Source organism: Panthera pardus, unplaced genomic scaffold (genome assembly GCF_024362965.1).
Source record: "Panthera pardus isolate Hobbes unplaced genomic scaffold, ASM2436296v1 HiC_scaffold_20, whole genome shotgun sequence".
Taxonomy (NCBI): domain Eukaryota; kingdom Metazoa; phylum Chordata; class Mammalia; order Carnivora; family Felidae; genus Panthera; species Panthera pardus.
Window position 1 is genome coordinate 74,123,083 of NW_026526766.1, and position 23,559 is coordinate 74,146,641.

The 23,559-nt window shown below is 45.1% G+C and overlaps 1 long non-coding RNA gene across 2 annotated transcripts in view; it reads right to left on the minus strand.

Annotated features, from left to right (window-relative positions):
* Positions 1-23,559, minus strand: part of LOC109269923 (uncharacterized) — a 45,231-nt gene that overhangs the window by 21,238 nt on the left and 434 nt on the right. Inside the window, exons 2-3 of one of the 2 annotated variants that reach the window (XR_002081333.2) lie at positions 6,475-6,590; positions 1,453-5,961 (exon numbers count right to left, since the gene is read on the minus strand). This is a non-coding gene — a long non-coding RNA (uncharacterized LOC109269923). Of the gene's footprint in view, positions 1-1,452; positions 5,962-6,474; positions 6,591-23,559 lie in introns of those variants that run through there. The other variant, XR_002081334.2, reaches the window with a different exon arrangement.

The following is a 23,559-nucleotide window of genomic DNA, read 5'->3' on the forward strand; positions in this document are numbered from 1 at the left end:
CTGGCAGCCATCGTATCATAATTACTACATTTTAAGTCTTTTCCCACCATGTGGTCTGCCCCAAACTCCAGTTTTCAAAGGCATCTCCTCGCACAAGGAGACTGAGAATCATTGGATATATTACACAAGCCGCAAGTCAGTTAACTTTTTTTTTTTTTAACAATAAACCCCCCATCTGTAGAATGGTGATAGGCAAGAATAAAAAGGATAAAAGAAGACAGCTGATGTGAGCGGTACAATTTGATTTTATTGTGAATGGTTACAATCATATTCCTTGGCTTTATTGCTGAGTGTATGCTTGCATATAATTTCATCTTTCATCGGAACTTCAAAGCAGGTATTTGAACTTAAAGCAACCAAAACATACCTTAACAAACAACTAAGCCAAAGGAAAAAAAATCCACAATTGACTACATATATTTGTTGAACCTCCAAGAAACCAGATCCAAATATTAAAAAAAAAAAAAAATTACTGTTTTTTTTTTTTTGAGAGAGAGAGAGAGAGAGAGAGAGAGAGACAGAGTGCAAGTGGGGGAGAAGCAGAGAGAGAGGGAGACACAGAATCTGAAGCTGGCTCCAGGCTCTGAGCTGTCAGCACAGAGCCTGATTGGGGGCTTGAACTAACGGACTGTGAGATCATGACTTAAGCCGAAGGCGGATGCTTAACCAACTGAGCCACCCAGGCGCCCCAAACCCAAGTATTTTTTTAAAAGCTTAACCGAGAATTGAACCAATCCCTGCAAAACAATAACAGCACTAAAACAAAAGACCCCATAAGTCATTTCCGATAGTCTGATGGTTTCCCGTCCCTCCTCTCTGCTGCGGACCCCAGTCACAGACCCTGGGCCAGGTTCTGTACATTCACCACAAGGCTCCTTGGAGGCATGAAAAAACACTATGGTTCTGGTGGAGGGGTGAGGCATCAGCCAAGTAATCATTATTAGCTTATCATGTGGATGCAAATGCGCATTTGGGGCTTGTGTGTTTATTTCTCAGAATGTGCAAAAAGGAATAATTTCAGAGGAATTTCTAAGCTGCCAGGGCAGGGCAGTCTGTCCTTAGGCAATTATCACAATATGCTCAGGTATGTTGACTGAGAACTTACTTAAAAGAAGACGCTCCAAGTGAGAATCCATTCAGCAGCCTGTTCCACTCTGTCCTGCTCAGAATCAGATTATTTCCTTCCCATGTGAATGATAGGTTATTATTATGTACCCAGGAGAATATTTGAGGCTATGGAACATGGATGTTGGACAATATTTCACTCAATGCAATTTAATGAAGAGCAACCAGAATGGTTATGCTCAATCTCCTTTGCATAAACAACTAACAGCATGTCGAAGCACTACTTTCTTAAGGATTATCCTAGGTACAATTTTCATGGGCTTTGGAGGGGGGGGGGGGGAGATGCCTGGTTCATACATTAGTTTTTCTCCTTACACTGTATCTTAGTTTTTCTTTATTTCTTTTTTTTATTTATTTTTGAGACAGAGAGAGTGTGAGCAGGGGAGGGACAGAGAGAGAGGCAGACACAGAATCTGACACAGGCTCCAGGCTCTGAGCTGTCAGCACAAAACCCGATGCGGGCTCGAACTCACGGACCATGAGATCATAACCTGGGCCGAAGTCGGACACTAACTGACTGAGACACCCAGGCGTCCTGTATCTTAGTTTTTCTATCAGTAAAATAGGATAATCACGGCTGCCCAAAAAGAGCTAAATTGAAGTCATGTAAGTAACTTCTTGGCACACAGAAGGTGCTCAATAAATACTTTTCCTTTCTAGTTGCCAAGGCAGAATTCCCCTCCCTAACTGATCTTTCAAGTAATTGTTGGGTATTTTCCAACTGGCACTGCAGATGATAGAATTTATTGACCCTATATAAGTCATGACCAACTTTAAGTTATAGCAGCCCTCGAAATGCTTTCCCCAGGCTGGTGTCCAATAACCAGACTAGGGGAGTTTCTGTTCTCGGCCCCAGATTGGTATGATACTATCAGTGGTAAGATACTATCCGTTCCCGTGACTGTAATGTCAGTGTGTTCTTAGAGGCTGAACAATCAATCAGAAAATAATGAGGAATTAATGGGACCTGTGTGTGAAGATGCAGGCGTATTACTAATTAACTCCTTGGAATTAAAATTCTAGAAGTAGAATGGTTGGTTATGAGGGGCTGCACATTTAAAAGACTTTTAGAACGTGTGACAATGAGCTTAAGAATATTCCACCAGCAGTGGATGAAAGTGCTCCCTTCCTCACAACCTCATTACAACCAAGTATTGCCATTTTTGTGCTTCCTAATATGAAACATAAAATGGCATAGTGTTTAATTTGTAAGGCTTTGTTGGACGTTTTTTCCATGTGTTTATTGGCCATTTGTGTTTATTCTTTTCTGTTTGTGTTTTTAGCCTAAGGTCCTCTGAGGTTAAGTTTTTCCTTATTGGTTTATAAAGGATCTTTGTAATATAGATAGATTAGCTCTTTATCATATCTATAACAACTGTTTGCTTTTTCCCCAGTGTGTTATTTGCCTTCTAAGGTTTACTATTCTGTTTTTCAAAATTGCCTAAAAAGTAATGAGCAAACATTTATCCATCCAATAAACATTTGCTGAATGCCAGCTATATGCCAGGCTCTGTGCCAGGCATTGGCATTATAAGTGAAAAAGCTCAAATCTCTGCCCTCGAAGAGATAAGAGTCTGGTGGAAAATGGACTTTTTTTTAAGTGCCATGAGCACAGTGTGATAGTTGCTATGGCCAAAGGTAATACTGGTGTCCCTGGGTGCAGAGTGAGGGCATCCTAACCAGTTGGGAGGGGAGGAAAGGATTAAGGGAATGCTTCATGGAGGTGGTGGCATTAGAGCTGAGTCTCGGGGCGCCTGGGTGGCTCAGTTGGTTAAGTGTCCTACTTCTGTTCAGGTCATGATCTCACGGTTTGTGGGTTCGAGCCCTACATCGGACTCTGCTGACAGCTCACAGCCTGGAGCCTGCTTTGGATTCTGTGTCTCCCTCTCTCTCTCTCTGCCCCCTCCCCTGGTCATGGTCTGTCTCTCTCTCTCTCTCTCAAAAATAAATAAACATTAAACAAAATTAAAAAAAATAAAAAGCTGGGTTATTTCAATAGTAAGAAGGGTGGAAGAGAGAATTAGAAATTTCAGGCAAAGGATGTGGCTTTTCAGCTTGAAAGAAGTATTCAGAAGTAAGGCTGGGAAAGAAAATGGAGCCCAATGTGGCAGGAGGGAGTCCTTAGCGATTTGACAGGCAAGCAGTGAATGCTTTAGGAGGATGACGCTGGCAGCAGACATGGATAGCCTGGGAACCAAGAGACTAGTTAAGAGCTCACTGCAACATTCAGGCTGCTCTGGGTGGTGGCGGTGGGGACGGAGAAGAGGGATTGCAGGGACATTATAAAGGTCAAGGGACCTGAGGGATTCAGGTATGGGGTATGGTGATGCTCTTAGAGAATCAGTTTAGGGAACTGGACAGTTGTTCCTGGAATCCAAGGTCAGACTGAGCCTTCAAACCATGGGACATCTTAACTAGCAGAGCCCTTAGCATTCAGTGTGGTAGATTGTATGTGGCTACAAATTCTTTGACATTCTTCCCATTGACAGGTGGCAACTGTGTGTCCTCCACTTGAATCTGGCCGGGCTCTGTGGCTACTGGGCCAATAGTCCACCACACCACCGTGCCAGCTTCTGAACTCAGGCCTTACGACTCTGACAGCTTCTTCTTCTCATCTGTTGGATGAGAACAACTTTTGGGGCCCCAGCAGCCCCATGGAGAAGCACACATGGAGCAGTATGAAGTCCCTGGTCAACAGCCCCACACGAGTTCCCAGCCGACAGCCAGCGCCAACTTGCCAACCATGCGAGTGAACCATCTTGGAAGTGGATCCTTCAGCCTCCATGGAGCTTCTTCAGCTGAAAATGCCTGGAGCAGAGATGAGGTGTACCTTACGAGTCTCCCAGATTGCGGATGCGCGGGCAAAATAAATGATTGCTGTTTGTTTAAGCTGCTGAACTTTTGAGCGGACTATCACACAGCAATAGACAGAGGAAAGAAAAAAGCATCTACCAGACAGGTGGCAAGCTAGGGCCAGAGAGCCAAATTTGGGCCATTGCCTTTTTGTTAATAAAATGTTATTGGAACACAGCAATGCCCGCTTGTTCACATATTGCCTTTTTCTGCGGTTGTGCGTCATCGGAAGCGCTGAGTCGTTGGGAACCCCATGGCGCACGAAGCACAAAATATTGACTATCTGGCCCTCTGCAAAGAAAGTTTGCCAAACCCTCAACTAGTATGTCCGAAAGAGGCCCAAGGAAGAGAAGTCACTGCTCAAAGTCTACATTCAAGTTAGGGGCAGAATCAAGACAAAGACCCAGGATTTTTAAATCTCAGTTCTGTGCTATTTACATCATTCCACTAGGATTTATTAAGCATCTACTCCATAGTAGGTGCCGAGCTACTAGGGTGAGGATGATAGGTGTCACAGCTGCTCCCCCAAAGCACATAACCGGTGCAGAAGAGTAAAGAAATGGCCATCTAGAAAAATCTATAGTAGAGAGGAGCACAGCATGTGAGAGAAGGCAGAGCAAGCAAGCACTTTCATTCCTGCTATGGTGTCTGGGAAGAGTTCCTGCGTGTCTTCCCAGCATCTGCTCCCCCGACTTTTTATGTCAGCACCTTAGGTTTCCCTTAAGAAGCCATTGCCATCCTGCCAATTCATGTGGTTTGAGTGGAGCTGAACTTTCCTTTCAGCTCCAGGCCCGGCCACTGTGCTTTGCTCCGAAATGTCTAGAAGACACAGCTGCCAATGAGATCCCACCCTCAGTCTTATGCTGGATGTTCTAGGACAAAGAGGAGTGCTTTCCTGGAGAGGCTATGCTGGCAGCCCATCCACCTGGAGCCACAGGGACTGTCTCTGCCGCCATATTGGGCGGGCCTGGCCAAGATCGAAGCCCCCGAAGAGAAAAGCAGAACCGGGAGCTGGAGAAAGATTCCTTAGCTATAACTCTGGGCGCTTTCATCAATGCTCAGAAATATCTTTTTTTTCTGGAACCACACAGACTCTGCCATTGTAACTGAACAATTCCAGCGGATATCGTTTTTTTCCCCTAGGCAACCACCACCCAGCCCACCTCTGAACCCTTCCCTTCCCCACGTCATCTCGGGGTGCCTGCTCTCTGCAGCCCCAGCCTCCATCTAGAAGTGCAAATTTCAGAACCAAGAGTGCCAAAGGCACGTCTGAGAGGAGCGGAGCCAACTTTGATAATGAATTCCTGAGCACTGTGTGAGCCATTCCGTGGTTATTCGAAATCCCATTCAATTTTTTTTTCTCTGGTGATAATAAGTGCACTGTTTCTGGTATTGTGTCTGTCAGCCACTAGATGACAGAGGTATTTCCAGACAGGATCTCCATAGACTTGTGGCTCTGGGAATGATGCCAGGGGGGTCCTGGCAGTGCAGGGTGACACATGCGTGCGAGCTTGGAGGAGCTAGAAACAGGAGATCCGCTGCCCTCAGAGGACCTGGCTGAGGTCTGGACCCCATTGTTTTGAGAGATTCTGGCTTCAGAAGGCCTTTTCTTTCCTTTTGAAGTGGGGACTGCCCTCGAATGGGCATCTCCTATACAGGCAGTGGAGCAGATCTGGGTTGGCTCAGATCTTGGACCTCCAGCACCAGCTGCTTCAGAGTTTCATGGAGAGCTTTTGAAAAGTCCAGGTGCCCGTCCCCATCCTCTGCAAGATTCTGAGTCAGTAGGTAAGGGGTAAGCAATCCTGAAGTTGGCAAATCTTTCTGATTCTAGGGGCAGCCATGTTGAGAACCATAGGTATGAGATGTTCAGAGGCCAGAGTCTGACTCTTCCCTCTTCTCGAAGGCCTCTCATTAGTCCCCCAAGGTGTCTCTCCTCCTGGCCTCTCTAGATCCTTCCCAGAGTTACTTTCATGTGATCAGAGGCTGTTGGGAATAATAGTAAAAACCAGCCTTGTAACTTTCCCTTTAAGGAAACCACCTGAGAACCAGACATGTTTCCCAAGATAGTGTTACAAGATCAGGGCTTAACCAGGGTGCAAACCAGAGAGGCTGAACAGGGGAAACTCTTCTGTGTCTCATCTCACTCTGAATTATGGGGGTGGGTGCTATCCTCCAATTAGCTCACTCAGCCTCCCAAAGCCGACTCAGCAGCAGCCTGTTCTCCATCCTGATAGGTGGGAAGGAGCTGCCCACTGACGGAGGAGAGAAGAGGGGCTTCTTTCGGATCCCCCCCCTCCTGTGTATATGCTTTGGGCCATCAGAGGCCACTTGGAACTTAACGGGTAGGTCACCGGCCTCCAGTGTCTATAAATAAATTTCCGTTCCCTTCCCTGGGGTTGCGGTAAATCTGGATGGTGAGTACTGGCTCTACCTCCAGCCCACCTTCCTCCCTCTGCCCCTGCCCTCAATATTCCATATACCCACACAACCGCTCACTTAGAATCAGCTCTTTCCAGTCCGGTGTGTCAGCAAGAGTGAGTGATGGAGCCCACAGGCCATTGTTCAGGGGAGGATGGTGGTGAGTCATGGTGAGAGACTCTTCTCAGACGGTGCTGGAAGACAGAATGATAACACTCTTTGGACCGGCCTCTTAAAATAGAACAGCTGGAGTCTGTGACCATGGGAGGAGAAGTGGTAAGATTCCAGTGTACTGGATGCTTGGGTGCTCTGCCCAGTCAGGTTACCTTCCTTGCAAGACCCTGGCTCCTGGTGTGCCCCTAGGTAATTGGAGAGTGTTGCCGCAGGCCATTTGAGGCGGGGCTTCCAAGACTTGGTGGTTGCAGAAATTTTCGGGATTCCATAGAAACCAAGGACACACCCTACCCAACCTTCATATACACATTTATGTAAAATGGTTCCTATAGTTTCCGGGATTCATGGAACACTCATTCATGGTCTTCTGGCAAAGAGCTACTGGTCTATGGGTTCTATTTGTTCGCTAAATCTATGAAACACTCTTCTTCCAAATTCTTCTCTCCATACCTTCCATAACACCAAACTTTGTTTTGGTTTGGTCTGGTTGTCTTTTACTCACAAACATTTACGGGACGGCTCCAGCAGCTTATGGGAAGGGCCGTATTCCTGGGAGGGGGAAGAGAGGAGGGGCTTGCACCTGGGATGTCGGCAAGAAGGGTGCAGACACTGCAGACTCAGGGGCACTGAGGGGCTGACTGGTCAAGGTTGGCCATTCCAAGCCCAGTGGCTTTCCCCACTTTCCACCCTTCTCCCTGGGATGTAGTAAGTCCCAGGGGTGAGTCACCATATGTCTAAGGCAGCCCGGGCAATGTCATCCCTCATCGTGAGTGTTTCTGGCCCCAGTTCTGGCCAAAGAGGTCAGAGGGGAGGTGTGCTTGGGGCCCTCCCTTCCTAGAAAAAAGGCAGAGCCTCTGAACGAAAAACCTTGTTGCTTGTGCCAGTTCTTTCTTCAGTGAGATGTTGGTTTGAGGACTTATATATAATTGCTATGGCCATAGTGTGACCTTGAGATGATGCGTGAAAATGGAAAAAGCCAAAAAAACAGAAAACAAAACAAAACAAAACAAAAACCCTAGCAACTTAGGAAGGAGGAGCTGTAAGTTAGGAAGAGACTGGGCTCTTGAAGGATTTCATTGGTCTTTGACCTGCCCTGGATTCTCGGACTCCTGGTCTTATGAAGTACAGTAGTGTCTGCTTTATTTAAGCCACAGCTGGATGGGTTTCCCGTTATTTGTAGCCAAAAAGCATTCTGAAGGGCTTCAAGTGAACAGTCGCAGGTCTTTAACAGGTCCTGGTCCACCACCAGGGCTCAGAGAAAGAGGGGATCTACTCTAGCTGGAGGTGAAGGATGGATTGAGGAAAGCTGGAAGGAGGTAACAACCTTGGGCCAGGCCAAAAAGATTACCTCTCCTTTCTCTTTCATTAGATTAGATTGCGATTACTGGTGCCTAACACAGGCACGTGCTCAATAAATATTTGTTGAATGAACACATAAATATGTATATGAGCGAATGGGTAATTCAATTTTTAAATGTTTATTTATTTTTGAGAGAGAGCAAGCGGGGAAGGGGCAGAGAGAGGGGGACAGAGGATCCGAAGCAGGCTCTGTGCTGACAGCAGCATGCCCAACAGGGGCTCAAACTCACAGACCGTGAGATCATGACCTGAGCCGAAGTTGGATGCTCAACTGACTGAGCCACCCAGCTGCTCTGGGTAATTCGATTTTTAATGCAGGACTCCAGAGCTCAGTGATGTCCCACCTAATGTTTCTTGGAGGCCTCTGTAGAGTCTCACATATGCTTCCTAAGAGACCTGATTAGCTTCAGCCCTCTTTCCTGTGAGCAGGACTCTGTGGCAGATGTGTTAACAACATCACTTGCCATGATAGTAGATATGTGTCCTCCTCGGAGTATGCAAGTCCCCACAAATATTGAGCAAAGATGGAATGGGATAGATCCACACCCTCTCCAAGAGATATAAGAAGGGGACTGAGGGAGGTGGATGTGGCTGGCTTTGTGAACAGTGTAGCATTTGGTCAGGGAGACCCTCTTGTTCCCTCCCTAAGACTAAGACAAGCACAAGGCTTTAGGTGGGATGTTTGCCACAAAGGGCATTGGCATTTTTTTAAATGTTTATTTATTTTTGAGATAGAGAGAGCACGAGTGGGGGAGATGCAGAGAGAGAGGGGGACAGAGGATCTGAAGCAGGCTCTGTCCTGACAGCAGGGAACCCCATGAGATCATGACTTGAGCCGGAGTCGGTGCTCCACCGACTAAGCCACCCAGGTGCCCAGGGCACTGGCATTTTGTTGCACGATTAGACATCTATTTAGCCAGCTGGTTTGCAAAACTTCTCATCTACTACCTGAGCAAGGAAAAGAAAATCATGAAGAGATGGCAGCGTCAGGAGTGATCAGATAGAGAGGGTGTCAGAAATGTGACCTTGATTTCCTCCTTCCTAGGAGCTAAAGAAGATGGAGTCCACACCTTCACATGAAACACGGTGAGTGGTGCCTGAGGACGTGTGCAACATGGAGCCTTGATGCATCTCAGGGAGACACGTGACCCCAGGATCACTGTCGCTGTTGCTGAGGGGGAAGGGCGATTTTCAATTTGACATCTGCCACTCAGATGTCAAACCCTTTGTCTGAGACTTTGGGTCTTCTAGAGGGGGTTAGAATGAAAACTTGAAATGGCTGTCTCTAATTCTCTGTCAGCAACTGGGTGTCCAATATTTCAGTCTTATTCTGACATTAACTACCCAGAGCTAGACTCCGTAAGTTTCAGGGTTCAGTCTCATGAGATTGACTTCCCTTCAGACACCAATCACAAGTCTGGTGGGTGGGGTGTGCCACCCTCCTGGCACGTAGATATGTTCACCAACCCAGAGGCTCCCAAATCCCACCATGTTGGGGTTTTAATGGAAGTTCCACTTTGTAAGTATGATTGATTAATCATCCATTGGTGATTGAACTCAATCGGCAGCCCCTCTCTCTTTCCCTCTCTTTTTCCAACCTGAGGGGGTCCCAGGCTGAAAGTTCCAACCCTATAATCATATGGCTAGTGTCTCTGGGGACCAGTCTCCATCCAGAAGCTCTCTAGGGGCCCACCAAGCCTCACCTTATTAGCATAAACTCAGCTGTGTTTGAAAAGGGGGCATTATGGATAATACAAGATGCTCCTATCACTCAGGAAATTGCAAGGGTTTTAGGCTCTCTATGCTAGATCCCAGGGACAAAGACCAGACATATTTCTTATTATACCACAGTTTGACCAAATATTTTTTAAGGAGTCTCAACTTTGTTGGAATATGAATAGGATGAGTGGAACCCTTTTGAGAGTAAGAGGGGTCACATTAACCAGGACTACCCTGGGTACATTGGAGTGTTTGGTAACCTTAATATATTTTTTTTAACATTTATTCATTTTTTGAGAGACAGGGAAAGACAGAGGGTGGGTGGGGGAGGAGCAGAGAGAGAGGGAGACACAGTATCCGAAGCAGGCTCCGGGCTCTGAACTGATAGCACAAAGCCCGACGTGGGGCTCGAGCCCACAAACTGTGAGATCATGACCTGAGCCGAAGTCGGATGTTCAACTGACCGAGCCATCCAGGTGCCCCAGGGATGTGTGGTAACCTTAATACAGAAACAGCTTTATTTCTTCCAGTAGGAGTTTAAAAACTGCCGTATACCTCTCCTTCCCTTCCTCTCTTCCCCTTTCCCATTGAGTGGTAGTCCCATGATTTCACTTTTTGTGAGATTCTTCAGTTTTACCCTCTCCTTGGGTCCAAGCCGTCCATGGCACACCGGCCTCTGAAGGTACAGGGACACTGGACCCCCTGAACCCTCAGAGCAGCCTGGGTGGGGTCTGGGGTAGTCAGATCTCCTCGCCAGTTGCCTTGGGCCACGAGTGATTAATAAATATCTTTTTCTGTAAGGTTTGGAAGCGCTTCTTTAGGTCATTAGTAGGGTCTCATTTTGGTGTTTAAGATACAATCTTGTTCATGTAATTAACTCCCTCCAATTCCAAATGCAATGAAAAACTCTCCTGCCTTTTCACAGGCGGGTTCAGGAACTCCCTCCGAGCAGACAGAGCCATGGGCTTGTCAGGCAGGGGTAGCCCTGGATCTCAGCTTGCCATGGCGAAAATGGGCTTAGGGCCCAACGCTCAAAAGCTTTTGCAGGGACACATTAATAAAAAGAAAGGAACCTGACAGAAATGATGTCACAGTCTTGCATATATTATGTTGTTTAGAAATACATGAATGCCACACTATGCATGGCCCCTTACCTTGAGGAAGACCTGAAGTTGGCTTATACAAGTGAGGGAAAGCTTGCGAGTAATGGTCAAGTGGTGGGAGGGGGTTATCTGAAGCCAGAGGGGCAGCTGTAACCGTGATCTGGGGGAGAGCTGAGGCAGCTGGCGATGTTTGAAGTGTATGCTTGCGTGCATTTTGTGTAATCCTGCCGACAGTGTTGAATTTAACTGGAGTCCTATGATCCTGGAAAACACGGATGACGAGAGAACCCCCTTCTCCTTTCGGTGTTCCAGAAACAGCTCACTGCAAAGAACCACCCTCCTCATGTAACTTAGAGAAGACTCCCGGATGACCCTTTGTTAACCCGAGGCAAGGCCAGACACAGACCCTCCAAATTCCCTTTTTTTTTTTGCTTTAGAAATGATTAGCTGAGTTGTTTTGTCCCACTGATCCATTGGAACAAAATGCTTGTTACCCAAACTTGGGTTAAGCTTTCTCTCCTTCCCCTAGGTGTCTGAGCTTTGTTGGTCCACCCTCAAAAAGTGGAATCCTCTGAGCTACTCTGTCTGATCATGCCCTTCTCTCCATGGTTGGTTCTTTCAGGCCTTGATTAATTCTCTCCATAAAAGAAAAATCCTTTCGCTTAATCTTTTTTTTCTAATTTTTAAAAAATATTTATTTATTTTTGGAGAGAGAGAGAGGGACAGAGCAGGATCAGGGGAGGGGCAGAGAGAGAGGGAGACACAGAATCGGAAGCAGGCTTTAGGCTCTGAGCTATTAGCAGAGAGCCCGACTCGGGACTCGAACTCACGAACTGTGATCATGACCTGAGCCAGAGTCAGATGCCTAACCAGCTGAGCCACCCAGGTGCCCCTCACTTAATTTTTGAAAGCATCGCAGATCTCCCAGTGGGAGAGTTTTTCCTACTGTAGTTGTCCGTCTGCCACCGTTGCAAAAACCTATCAAATAAAGCGTCTCCTTGTCTCGGTCCAGATTTGTGTTTTATTTGACACTACGAAGTTGGTTCAGGATGGTTCTGCTTGCACCTAGCGTTTCTTGTGGATGAAATAAACATCTGTATTATGCTTAGATTATTCTCCAGTGCATCCATGGCATAGGAACAAATTCACATTTCAAAACAAGTGTTAAAGCTGAACTCACTACAGATGTCTGGCCCAGACATTCTGAATCTCAACAGTGGAGGCAGCTTATTCACACACTGGGGTCCCAGTTATGTGATAGTCTTTTAAACTTATGGAAAGATTGTGGTAATACTTTACAATTGTTTAACATTTATTCATTTTTGAGAGACAGAGCATGAGAGGGGGAGGAGCAGAGAGAGAGAGGGAGACACAGAATCTGAAACAGGCTACAGGCTCTGAGCTGTCAGCACAGAGCCTGACTCGAGGTTCTAACCCACAAACCACAAGATCATGACCTGAGCTGAAGTTGGATGCCTAACCGACTGAGCCCCCCAGGTGCCCCAGATTTTGGTAATACTTTAGATTCTTCGCAAAAATCCATGATATTTCCATTCTCTCCCACTCTCATCTTTATCTTCAAGTAAAGCCTTTCTGTACAGGGCTTCTTCCTAGAATTGACCTCATAGTCATGAAAATCACAGAATTTCAAGGTGAGAAGGGATTTAAAAATCTCTTGGTCCAAGACCTTTATCTTATGAAGAAGGAAAATGTTATTGCTGATGGTGAGCTCCTTGGGTCAGTTCCAAGGCTAGTTTCATATCTGAGACCCTCATGCTTAGCTCAGGACCTGGTATGATCAGGTGCTCAAGAGGAATCAAAATTAATGACAAACCCAAAGGGAAGTTTGAAGGAAAGGCATCAAGGCAGGCACCTTACTTGATGGTCTGTTGAATGACACCAATTGACCAAAGGCTCTTCTTCCTTCTAAAACCAACCCAAAATTGTTCTCATTCCCACTCTCTAGGTGTTCCCTAAACCATCAGAAATATAGAGGCAATTTTGTTCTCAGGGAAGACTGAATCGAACTTTTTCTATTTTTCCTAGTTGATGGTTTTTGCCCATATCACAGTAGATGATGTGGATTATAAATGGCCAGACTGCATACTCTAAAATGTGACTCCTCTGGGAGTTTTTAATCTATCCGAGACACAGACAAACACAGCAGGGAAAAGTGAAAATATCTCTGCTTCATTAGTGGATATTTATGAGCTTGTCTAGGGTCGCCATGGTGACCAGAAGACAGGAACTACTTGTAGATGCCAGTACCTGTAGAAGATCTCAGGTAAGGGATGAAGCTATTACTGACCATGAACTATGGACCAGGTTGCTTAGCGTCTATTTATTTAATCCTCACACATACCTACAAGGATGTTAGTATTACCCCATTTAACACTGAGAAAACTGAGGCTCAGAGGCACTAGGCTATTTGCTGAAGACCACACAGATCTGAACTTGGCACCACCTAGCCCTGACGTCTGTGTGAATTGCACTTCCTAGAACTGTGAGCATCACCATGCTTTGACTCAGGTGGTGGAAGCTGGCATGAAACTGCACAGAGACATGCATGTACCCAGGAAAGCGCATCACTGGGGCTGGTGGAGCCACCACCAGCCTCGCTCAGGATGCCACAGGCCACCACTCACAGGATCTAGCTCCTCTGTTGCTGTTTCCTTTTTCCCCCTTTTGTTTCTTTCTTCTCTGCTCCCTGAGAAAAAGAATCCAGTTGCTTTGCTTAGTCATAATCATGCACACAGTGGAGTTCTGGCCCACGGTTGGTGGCTATCTTGGATCAAGGCTCAATCCTTGTCTCATCAGTTGAACCTGATGGTTAGTGTGGGTTCTCTGGGAAGCAGACCTTGAAGCAATGATTTAAGCCCAAGATTTCATTGGGAAGGTGCAGGGGGGCAGATTGGTAGGGGAATACAGAAGTGACGCAAGGAAGGGGAGGAACATTATGGAGCCAGCGATTGTCGTGGGAGACTATCGTTAATTCCCTAGGGAAAATCCAACACAAAACATTTGCCCCAGAATTATTCCACTCAAAGGTCGAGAGAAAACAGATATCCATACACCAACTCCCTAGTGCCACTGGGTGAGGGTTGCTCCCTGGGGATGTCAATTCCTGGTCACTTTCAGCTGGCTCTGCACATCCGAAGAAGGGGATTAGAAAAAGTCTTCAGGCTGAGACATGCAGATACTGACTGCTGGAAATGGGCTAGAGCCCGCTAAAAGGTCACAGGAGACTGGATGGGGCAATGACAGCTGCTGCCACATCAGGGTTGCAGGGTTATGTGAGCAAAAGCATGACGACCTGTGTGCAAGGGTCTGCCTTCTGGCCACTTGGCTCATAAGTGAGCTGAGAGAGTGGCAGACACAGTGTGATCGGGCATCTTCTTGTAGACAAGACCTCTCCTTTCAGAAGACCAGACTGCCTTCCCAACGTAGCCCATAATAACAGGCCAACGTTTTGGGGCACCTGGGTGGCTCAGTTGGTTGTGTCCAACTTCAGCTCAGGTCATGATCTCGTGCTCTGTGAGTTCAAGCCCTGCATCAGGCTCTGTGCTGACAGCTCAGAGCCTGGAGCCTGCTACAGATTCTGTGTCTCCCTCTCTCTCTGCCCCTCCCCTGTTCACGCTCTCTCTCTCTCAAAAATAAATAAAGATTAAAAAAAAATAAAAGGCCAACACTTCCTGCATTGTCTCATTGACCACCCAACCCCACCCCTGCAACATTCCTGTAGGGTAGGACTATTATTTTCATTTTACAGAAGACAAAAGCGAGGCTAAGAAAACAGAGATAATAACGCCTCTCTGAAGATATCACTTTCCAAAGTTGTTGTATAGAAAATGGTGGGGATAACAATTTACTTAAGAGGTAATTGTGTATTGTTCCTGGCAGATTTATCCATCCCACGATCTAGAGCCTCACAAAGTGCTTTGCACGGAGAAGATGCTCAATGAATGGTATGTTCGACTGAAGTTCTGGTTTATGTATGTATTTCCTGGAAAGATCTTGTCAGAGACAAAAATGCACAGGGGAATTATGGAGATATTTTTGTTCAGGTTATCACAGCAGGGAGAGGCATCCAGGTGTGAAGGTCAAGGTATGTTGGCAGGGTGGCTTTACCTTAGACTTATAGGGAGGAGCAACACAAGTTCCAGGTAGGGTGATGTAGAGCTAGAATTGTTTTGCAATCAGAGGAAGTCTCAGCTAGCTGAACAGGAAGTGTTTATCTCTGTGTCTGGCTGGTTTTGGAGGGACAAACAATTCTAATCTTTTTTTTTTTTGTTTTAATTTTTTAATGTTTATTTATTTTTGAGAGAGAGACAGAGACAGAGCATGAGCAGGGGAGGGGCAGAGAGAGAGACAGAGAGGGAGACACAGAATCGGATGCAGGCTCCAGGCTCTGAGCCATCAGCACAGAGCCCGACGCGGGGCTCGAACTCACCAGTGGTGAGATCGTGACCTGAGCTGAAGTCGGACACTCAACCGACTGAGCCACCCAGGTGCCCCAAAACAATTCTAATCTTAATCGCTCGTGAGGCAAAGAATGGGAAGTCCAGGGTCGTTGGTGGTTGGTTTTGTTAAGTAAACAAGGGAGTCATCTGTGAATTTGTGGTAGTCATGACAACGAGTGTCCAGGGAGCCTTATCTAAATTGTATGGGAAAGGGGCGTCTGGGTGGCTCAATTAAGCGTCTGATTTTGACTCAAGTCATGATCTTGCGGTTCGTGAGTTCAAGCTCCCTGTTGGGCTCTGTGCTCACAGCTCAGAGCCTGGAGCCTGCTTTGGTGTCTGTGTCTCCCTCTCTCTCTCTCTGCCCCTCCCCTGCTTACACTCTGTCTCTCTGTCTCTCTCTCAAAAATAAACATTAAAATAAATAAATAGATAAATAAATTGTATGGGGAAGAGTGGTCCTTTTGGGTAAGTCATTTCTAGGAACACACAAAGATGGGGGGATTTTAGAAAACAAAGGTTAGGGAGACTTTTGAACTGTTGCTGTTTTCCAGGATCACAGGACTCAGAGAAAGTTTAACATTGTCAATTTCATTAAAAAATATATAAAAATTAAGCTATATTTAATTATATATTATGCCTCACTTGTTTAAAAGATAAAAAGAGGGGCACCTGGCTGGCTCAGTCAGTGGAATATGTGACTCTTGATCTTGGGGTCGTGAGTTTGAGCCCCATATGGGTTGTAGAGATTACTTAAAAATAAAATCTTGGGGGCACCTGGCTGACTCAGTTGATTAAGCATCCGACTCTTGATTTCAGTTCAGGTCATGATCTCACAGTCTGTGAGATTGAGCCCCACACCAGGCTCTCTGTCGACAGTGTGGAGTCTGCTTGGGATTCTCTCTCTTCCTGTCTCCCTTTGCCCCTCCCTGGCTTGTGCTCTGTCTCTTCTCTCTCTCTTAAAAAATAAAATAAACATTAAATTAAAAAAACATTACAAATGATAAAAAAATAAAAACAGTAACTACTCACACATACACACACAGATGGAGCAAGAGCAATTTTTTTTCCAAAGACAAATGCATCCTTGTCACCTCTCTGCTGGCTTCCCACTGTTTTCCAGATAAAGATGGAAGTTCTTAGCAAGACCTCCAGGCCCTACATGATCTGGCCCCTGTCTGCCCCTCTGGACTCATCTCTGGGCCTTCTTACCTCTCTATCTGGGCATTCCAGTCTCCATTGCTCTTTCTGGAATTTTCCATGCTCTCTTTTGTCTAAAAACTGTTGCCCAAGTTGTTTTCTCTGCCTCAAAAACTCTCCACCCCTCCTGACTTCAACCCCACCCGGGTTTAGACACTTCAACCTTTTCTGGTTACCTTTACCTTTTCAGTACAGACTAGGTTAAAAGTTGCCAGAGATCCGTCAACCACCAGAAGTTTATCAACCACTTTGAAGCAACTATCTTCATTTGAATGTCATCTAGAATATGTAAAAAGTGGTAAATAAATGTACCTTCCATGATACATGTGCAATAAGAACTCCTATGCCTTTGATGTATTTTCACCTCAAGGTTCTCAACTGTGTGTCTGACAAGTACGATTAAATAAATCTGTAATCTATCGAAATTTTTGGTTATAAACATTGTTAACAGAAATGGTTTCACAAACACAACATGTCAAGCGCTATTACATTTTGAGCATAACTACTTTAGTGAATAGTTATTCTTTTAAAAAAACAAAAAACAAAACAAAAATCCCTGGAGGTCAAAATTCTTTTCCTTTAGAGCAGCACCAATGGAAATACAATGTGAGCCACACGTGTGATATTAAATGTTCCTCTTGGCAAATTTGAAAAAGTAAAAAGAAAAGGTGAAATTCAATGTTTTTGTTTTTTTAATTTAAAAAGTTTTTTTTTTTAATTTTTTTAATGTTTATTTATTTTTAAGAGAGAGAGTGAGACAGAGTGTGAGCAGGGGAGGGCCAGAGAGAGAGGGAGACACAGAATCCGAGGCAGGCTCCAGGCTCTGAGCTGTCAGCCCAGAGCCCGATGCGGGGCTCGAACTCACAGACTGCGAGATCGTGACCTGAGCCGAAGTCGGACGCTTAACCGACTGAGCCACCCAAGCGCCCCTTATTTAAAAAGTTTTAATTGCGGTGAAATACACATAAAACATACTATCCTAGCCATTTTCAAGTGCACAGCTCAGTGGTGTTGAGTACGTTCACACTGTTGTGCACTCAATCCCCAGACCTGTTTCATTCTGCAAAACCCAAACTGTCGACCCGTTAAACCACACCCCATTCTCCTCTCCCCCAGTCTCCGGCAACTACCATTCTACTTTCTGTCTCTAGGAGTTTGATGACTCTACGTACCTCCCATAAATGGAATCATACAGTATCTGTCTTTTTTACTGACTTATTTCACTCAATAATGTGCTCAAGCCTCGCCCACGTTGTGGCAGGTGTCAGCATTTCTTTCCTTTGTATGGTTTGTTCTTCCCTTCAGGGACACCTGGGTTTCTTCCACATTGCGGCTATTATGAGTAGTGCTATGAACATGGATGTGCAAATATTTCTTCAAGACCCTGCTTTGGGGTTATCTGCCCAGAAACAGAATTGCTGGATCACATGACAATTTTCACTTTTCATTTTTTGACAAACTACCATACTATTTTCCACAGCAGCTGCACCATTTTATATCCCCACCAACATCACACATGGGTTCTCATTTCTTTTCATCCTTGCTAACACTCATTATTTTTTATAGTAGCCTCCCTAATGGGTATAAGGTGGTGAAATTAATTTTAATAAGACATTTTATTTATCCCAGTGTATTTGAAATATTATCGAATCTACCATCAATAAAAAAATTATTAACGAGGTATTTTACATTTTTTGGTGCAAAGCCTGAGATGTGTTACATATTTTATTCTGAGAGCATATTTCAATTCAGACTAGCCACATTTCACTGTCGGTTAAGCAACTCTTGATTTTGGCTCAGGTCACAAGCTCACGTTCGTGGATTCGAGCCCCCATTGAGCTCTGCACTCACAGCATGGAGCCTGCTTCAGATCCTCTGTCTCCCTTTCTCTGCCCCTCCCCCTCTCAAAAAGAAATAAATGTTAAAAAATATATTTAATTAAAAAAAAAAAAACTAGCCACATTTCTTTTTTTTTTTTTTTTAATTTTTTTTAAATTTATTATTTATTTATTTATTTATTTTTGGGACAGAGAGAGACAGAGCATGAACGGGGGAGGGGCAGAGAGAGAGGGAGACACAGAATCGGAAACAGGCTCCAGGCTCCGAGCCATCAGCCCAGAGCCTGACGCGGGGCTCGAACTCACGGACCGCGAGATCGTGACCTGGCTGAAGTCGGATGCTTAACCGACTGCGCCACCCAGGCGCCCGACCACATTTCAATTTCCCTATAGCCACATGTGGCTAGTGTCTCCCATATTGGATAGCCCGACTGTAGACCATCTAACTCAGTTAAATATTATGTATTCATTGGTGGGCATTTTTGTCTGGCTGTCTCCCTCATTAACTCCAAGCTCCAGGAGGACAAAGAATGTGTCTGTTTTGCTCATATACAGTAGCTTGCTGAAGGCTGGCACAAACCAGGTGCTCAATAAACACTTTTTAATAAATGAATGAATTAATGAAGAGTGTCTCTATTAATATCTTTTTGTCCTGACTTTGTTCAGACTCATTTGTAGTTAATTTCTAGGAATAATTTGCAATGCTTTGTTCCTTGACCTGCTTTCCAGGCCTGCTTCTTAGCTCCTGGGAAAGCAGAGAAATAAATGTTACCCAGGCAGATCCTAGATCTGTGTCTGTGAAGAGATGGAAATAGCAAGTAAATGCTATTGTAAGGGAGGAGAAATATCTTTCTTCTACCCAACTTAGGTTTTTGGCTGGGTCTTTATAACAAAAGACAGATTTACAAGAGAAAAGCATCCAAATGTATTTAAGGTAAGTTCTATGTGACATGGGAGCCTTCATAAGGAAATGAAGACCAGAGGAAGTGCTTCAAACTGAGTATTTTTACACTTGTTTGATGAAGTGTGGGAAGTCATGGAAAATGTGTTAGAACAAAAGGGGTATGAGCTAAGAGGAGGAAACTTGAGGAAACTTAGCAAGGCCTGTTTGTCCTGATTTCTCTTGAAGCCTCTTGGGGTCCTTGCAGATAAGGATGTTCCTTTCCTCTGGAAATAGGGAAGGCATTTTTTACATGAGAGTCTCATGACCTGCTTTAAGGGAAGGCCAAAGAATCCTTCCTGCACATGCTGATTCTCAAATTCTTTCAGTTTAAAATAGTCAATATGTCCAGGTGCCATATTTTTGGTTGATGTATCCTGAACCCTGTAACTATCACAGCAATACACAGCACCTGGGTTCACTGGAGGATAAATATTCTCTCTATAACACCAGTAAAATTTGAGAATATAATCTTAGTTTCTTTAGGATTATTTTCTTTAAATTTTTTTTAAATGTTTTTATTTATTTTTGAGACAGAGAGAGACAGAGCATGAGCAGGGGAGGGGCAGAGAGAGAGAGAGGGAGACACAGAATCTGAAGCAGTCTCCAGGCTCTGAGCTGTCAGCACAGATCCTGACGTGGGGCTCGAACTCACGGAGTGTGAGATCATGACCTGAGGGGAAGTCGGATGCTTAACTGACTGAGCCACCCAGACGCCCCACTTTAAATTTTTTTTTAATGTTTATTTATTCTGAGAGAAAGAGAGCATGAGTGGGGTAGGTCCAGAGACAGAAGGAAAGAGAGAGAATTCCAAGCACCTGTCAGTGCAGGGCCAATGTGGGGTTCCTGTGAGATCATGGCGTGAGCTGAAATCAAGGGTCAGACACTTAACCAACTGAGGCACCCAGGCACCCCTAGAATTATTTTCAGTGTAAATCAAGGAAGAGTAAGGGTTAACTATTAGTCATCAGCATTCCAAGGTGGAAAATGTATATGCAGAGACCAAGAACCTGTCTCATAGGAGGCCCTATGTGGGAGTGGAGGTAGGGTGGGGCATTTAGTTCCTTTATGAGTTTCCCATGAGGCAAGTCAGGCCCCCCACCCTGGATTTTGTTACAGGACTACTAGTTGGCCACATGGAGCCTTTGAATGAATTAGAGAAAGGTGCTCTCTCTGGGGAGAGTGGGTGGAGCATGAGCTGGTTTTTAGCATAGTCTCACTTCCTTGTGCGGTGAACAACCTGTTCAGCCATAAGCACTGGTCCTGCAAAGTCTCTCTAGAGCAGTCACTTTCTCTGAGGTGAACTTCCATTAAGTAAGTACACCAGGTTGATAGATAAAAACATAAGGCTCACTGATTACCTTTCTTTGAGAAGTCACGGTCACAAGGATTCAGATACCTATGTTATTATGAATAGTGAGTACATTCAAAGCTAGTTCCATGAATTAACGAGTTCAACTCTCACAATAACCCTATTATACTATCATTAACTCCATTTTTAACTGAGGAGTCTGAGGCTCACAGATAAATGTCAGAGCTGGGATTTGAACCCAACTGTCTAGTTTCCTTAGGCAAGGCAATGAGAGGTCACACTTCCCTTGTTGCTGACTTGGGACCCGTATAGGTCATTATTGCTCCTTCACCTTGTTTCTGACTTGTGTTTGAACAGCCACATATCAGAATGGGCACAGTCTTTTCTTAGATGTGCTGATACATTTCAGGTGCCTGGGTGGCTCAGTCGGTTGAACGTAGACTCTTGGTTTCAGCTCAGGTCATGATCCCAGGATCGTGGGATCGAATCTAGTGTGAGGCTATGCACTGAGTGTGAAGCCTGGTTAAGATTCTCTCTGTCTGTCTCTCTCTTTCCCTCTGCCCCTCTCCCCCACTTGCTTTCTCTCTCTCAAATAAATAAAATGGAAAAAAAAAAAAGATGTGATAATACAGCCGCACATCAGGGGTTCAAAGCCTGGGATCCACTCTGTGTCCCTCAGATGACTTTGTGAATCTTCGCTCTGGACTGCTGGCTCAAGACTTCAGGGTTTCCTCTGGAGGGCAATTGCTTCACCCTCATTTCCTAGTTATTTCAGGACATCTCCCCAGAGTACCCAAGTTCTGACAACAAACACCCACTCAGATAACCAGAAAACATACACTAGTCTGAAAATTTCAGTGGATGGATTGTCTAGTACTGTTCTCTTTATACAATAAACTTTTGAAATGTTGCAAGCAAAAAAAATTCTGGAATGTGTAGAAATTTTGATGCTTTCAGGAAGCTGGCTGTTAGAGGAACCCTCATGTGAAGGCTTTTGTTAAGTGGAGGACCAGATTTGTAAATCAATTACCCCCTAGCCAGATAAAAACAACAGCTTCCATCTCCTGGCATTGATGACAGACTAGAAACCGTGCAAAAGCTTCACCTCCAACATTATCATCATTTCTCTCTCTTTGTAACAGCTTTATTGTGACATAATTCACACACTGTACCATTTACCGTTTTAAAGTAGACAATTTGGTATTTTGAGTATATTCACAAGGGTGTGCAGCTGTCCACTACCTCATTCCATAACATTTCCATGATCCCAAAAAAGAACCCCCTTGCCAGTGAGCCCTCACTCCTTGTTCCCTCTCCCCCCTCCCCCAGCGCCCCCCCCCCCCCCAGCTCCTGGGTAGCCACTAACCTACTTTCTGTCTCTATAAGATTTGTCTATTCTGAACACTTCAGATAAGCAGACCTGCACAATATGTGGTCTTTTGTGCCCAGATCCTTTCACTTAGCATGTTACTAAGGTCGACCCGTATTGCAGCATGTATCAGTACTTTACTCCTTTTTATGATCAAATAATATTCCATCGATGGGTAAGCCACATTTTGTTTACCTCCTCGTCACTTGATAGGCATCTGGGTTATTTCCACTTTTTGGCTACCACCATCTCTTTTTTTTTTTCAACGTTTTTTTTTTTTTTTTTTTTTTTTATTTTTGGGACAGAGAGACAGAGCATGAACGGGGGAGGGGCAGAGAGAGAGGGAGACACAGAATCGGAAACAGGCTCCAGGCTCTGAGCCATCAGCCCAGAGCCTGACGCGGGGCTCGAACTCACGGACCGCGAGATCGTGACCTGGCTGAAGTCGGACGCTCAACCGACTGCGCCACCCAGGCGCCCCGCTACCACCATCTCTTAATCCTCTTGCCACCCTTAGAAGCATGTATTGTCCTCTGTTGATTCAATGAATTACATTTTCCTAGAACACTGAAAATGACAAATCTTTCCAGGAAATCAATGACTGGACTTAAAGTCCCAGAGACCAGTCAAATACTGGTTCTTAGATGTTCTGGATTTTAGCTTTCTTTCCAACCCTATCTCTAACGTTAATCCAGTGAACAATGTCCTGAACCATGAATCCAGCTCCTCCTAGAGTGCAGAGATGCTTCTATCAAAAAGTTCTGGCGTTATTTTATGTTCCCAGTGCTTGGTGGCTCCAGGAGACCATCTGGTCCTTCCCACAGCCCACGAGATTCCTGTAGAGCACAGTGGATCAGATGTTCCACTTTGCAGGCCTGGTTGGATTCAAATATCCCATCTGATCCCATCTGACAGTTAATAGGGGAGTGACTTTGGGCAAGTTACTTAACCTCCCTGAGCTTCAGTCTGGTTATAGAAAGGGGTTAATAACATTACTTTAGAGTTGCTGTCAGAACCAGTCAAGTGTTAGGGCAATACCCGTCATGTTGTAAACTCAACTACTGGCTTCCTAACTACCGATTTGTGGTGGGAGGTATCTCTGTGCCAAGTTGCGCCCACCAAATCCAGACATGCTGGTTCTTTTCCACTAATCAACCCTAACTCCTCTTCCCACCCCCAACCCACCACCCAATTCTTTCCTGGTTAACTTCTCACTCTTTTGATATCATTCTAATGTTTTTTTTAACGTTTATTTATTATTGAGAAACAGAGACAGAGCATGAGCATGGGAGGGGCGGGGGAAGACACAGAATCTGAAGCAGGCTCCAGGCTCTGAGCTGTTAGCACAAAGCGGGAGGTGGGGCTTGAACTCACAAACCGTGAGACCATGACCTGAGCCAAAGTCGGAAGCTTAGCCAACTGGGCCAGCAACGCGCCCCTCTGATCTCATTTTAAATGCCACTTCCTTGGAAAGCCCTCATGCCCCTCTTCTTAGAGCACTTTTCATTTCAGTATCAGTTTGCCATTTCCTATTTATTTTAATGTTTTTGGTTTTTTTTTGTTCATCAATGTGCATTCCACCAGGGACTCTGTTTGACTCTCTAGTTCCTCAGTACGTACAGTGGTCTAGGATCATGGCAGGCATTCATCAAATATTTATGGCAAATAGTCCACCTCGTTCTTTGAGCTGAG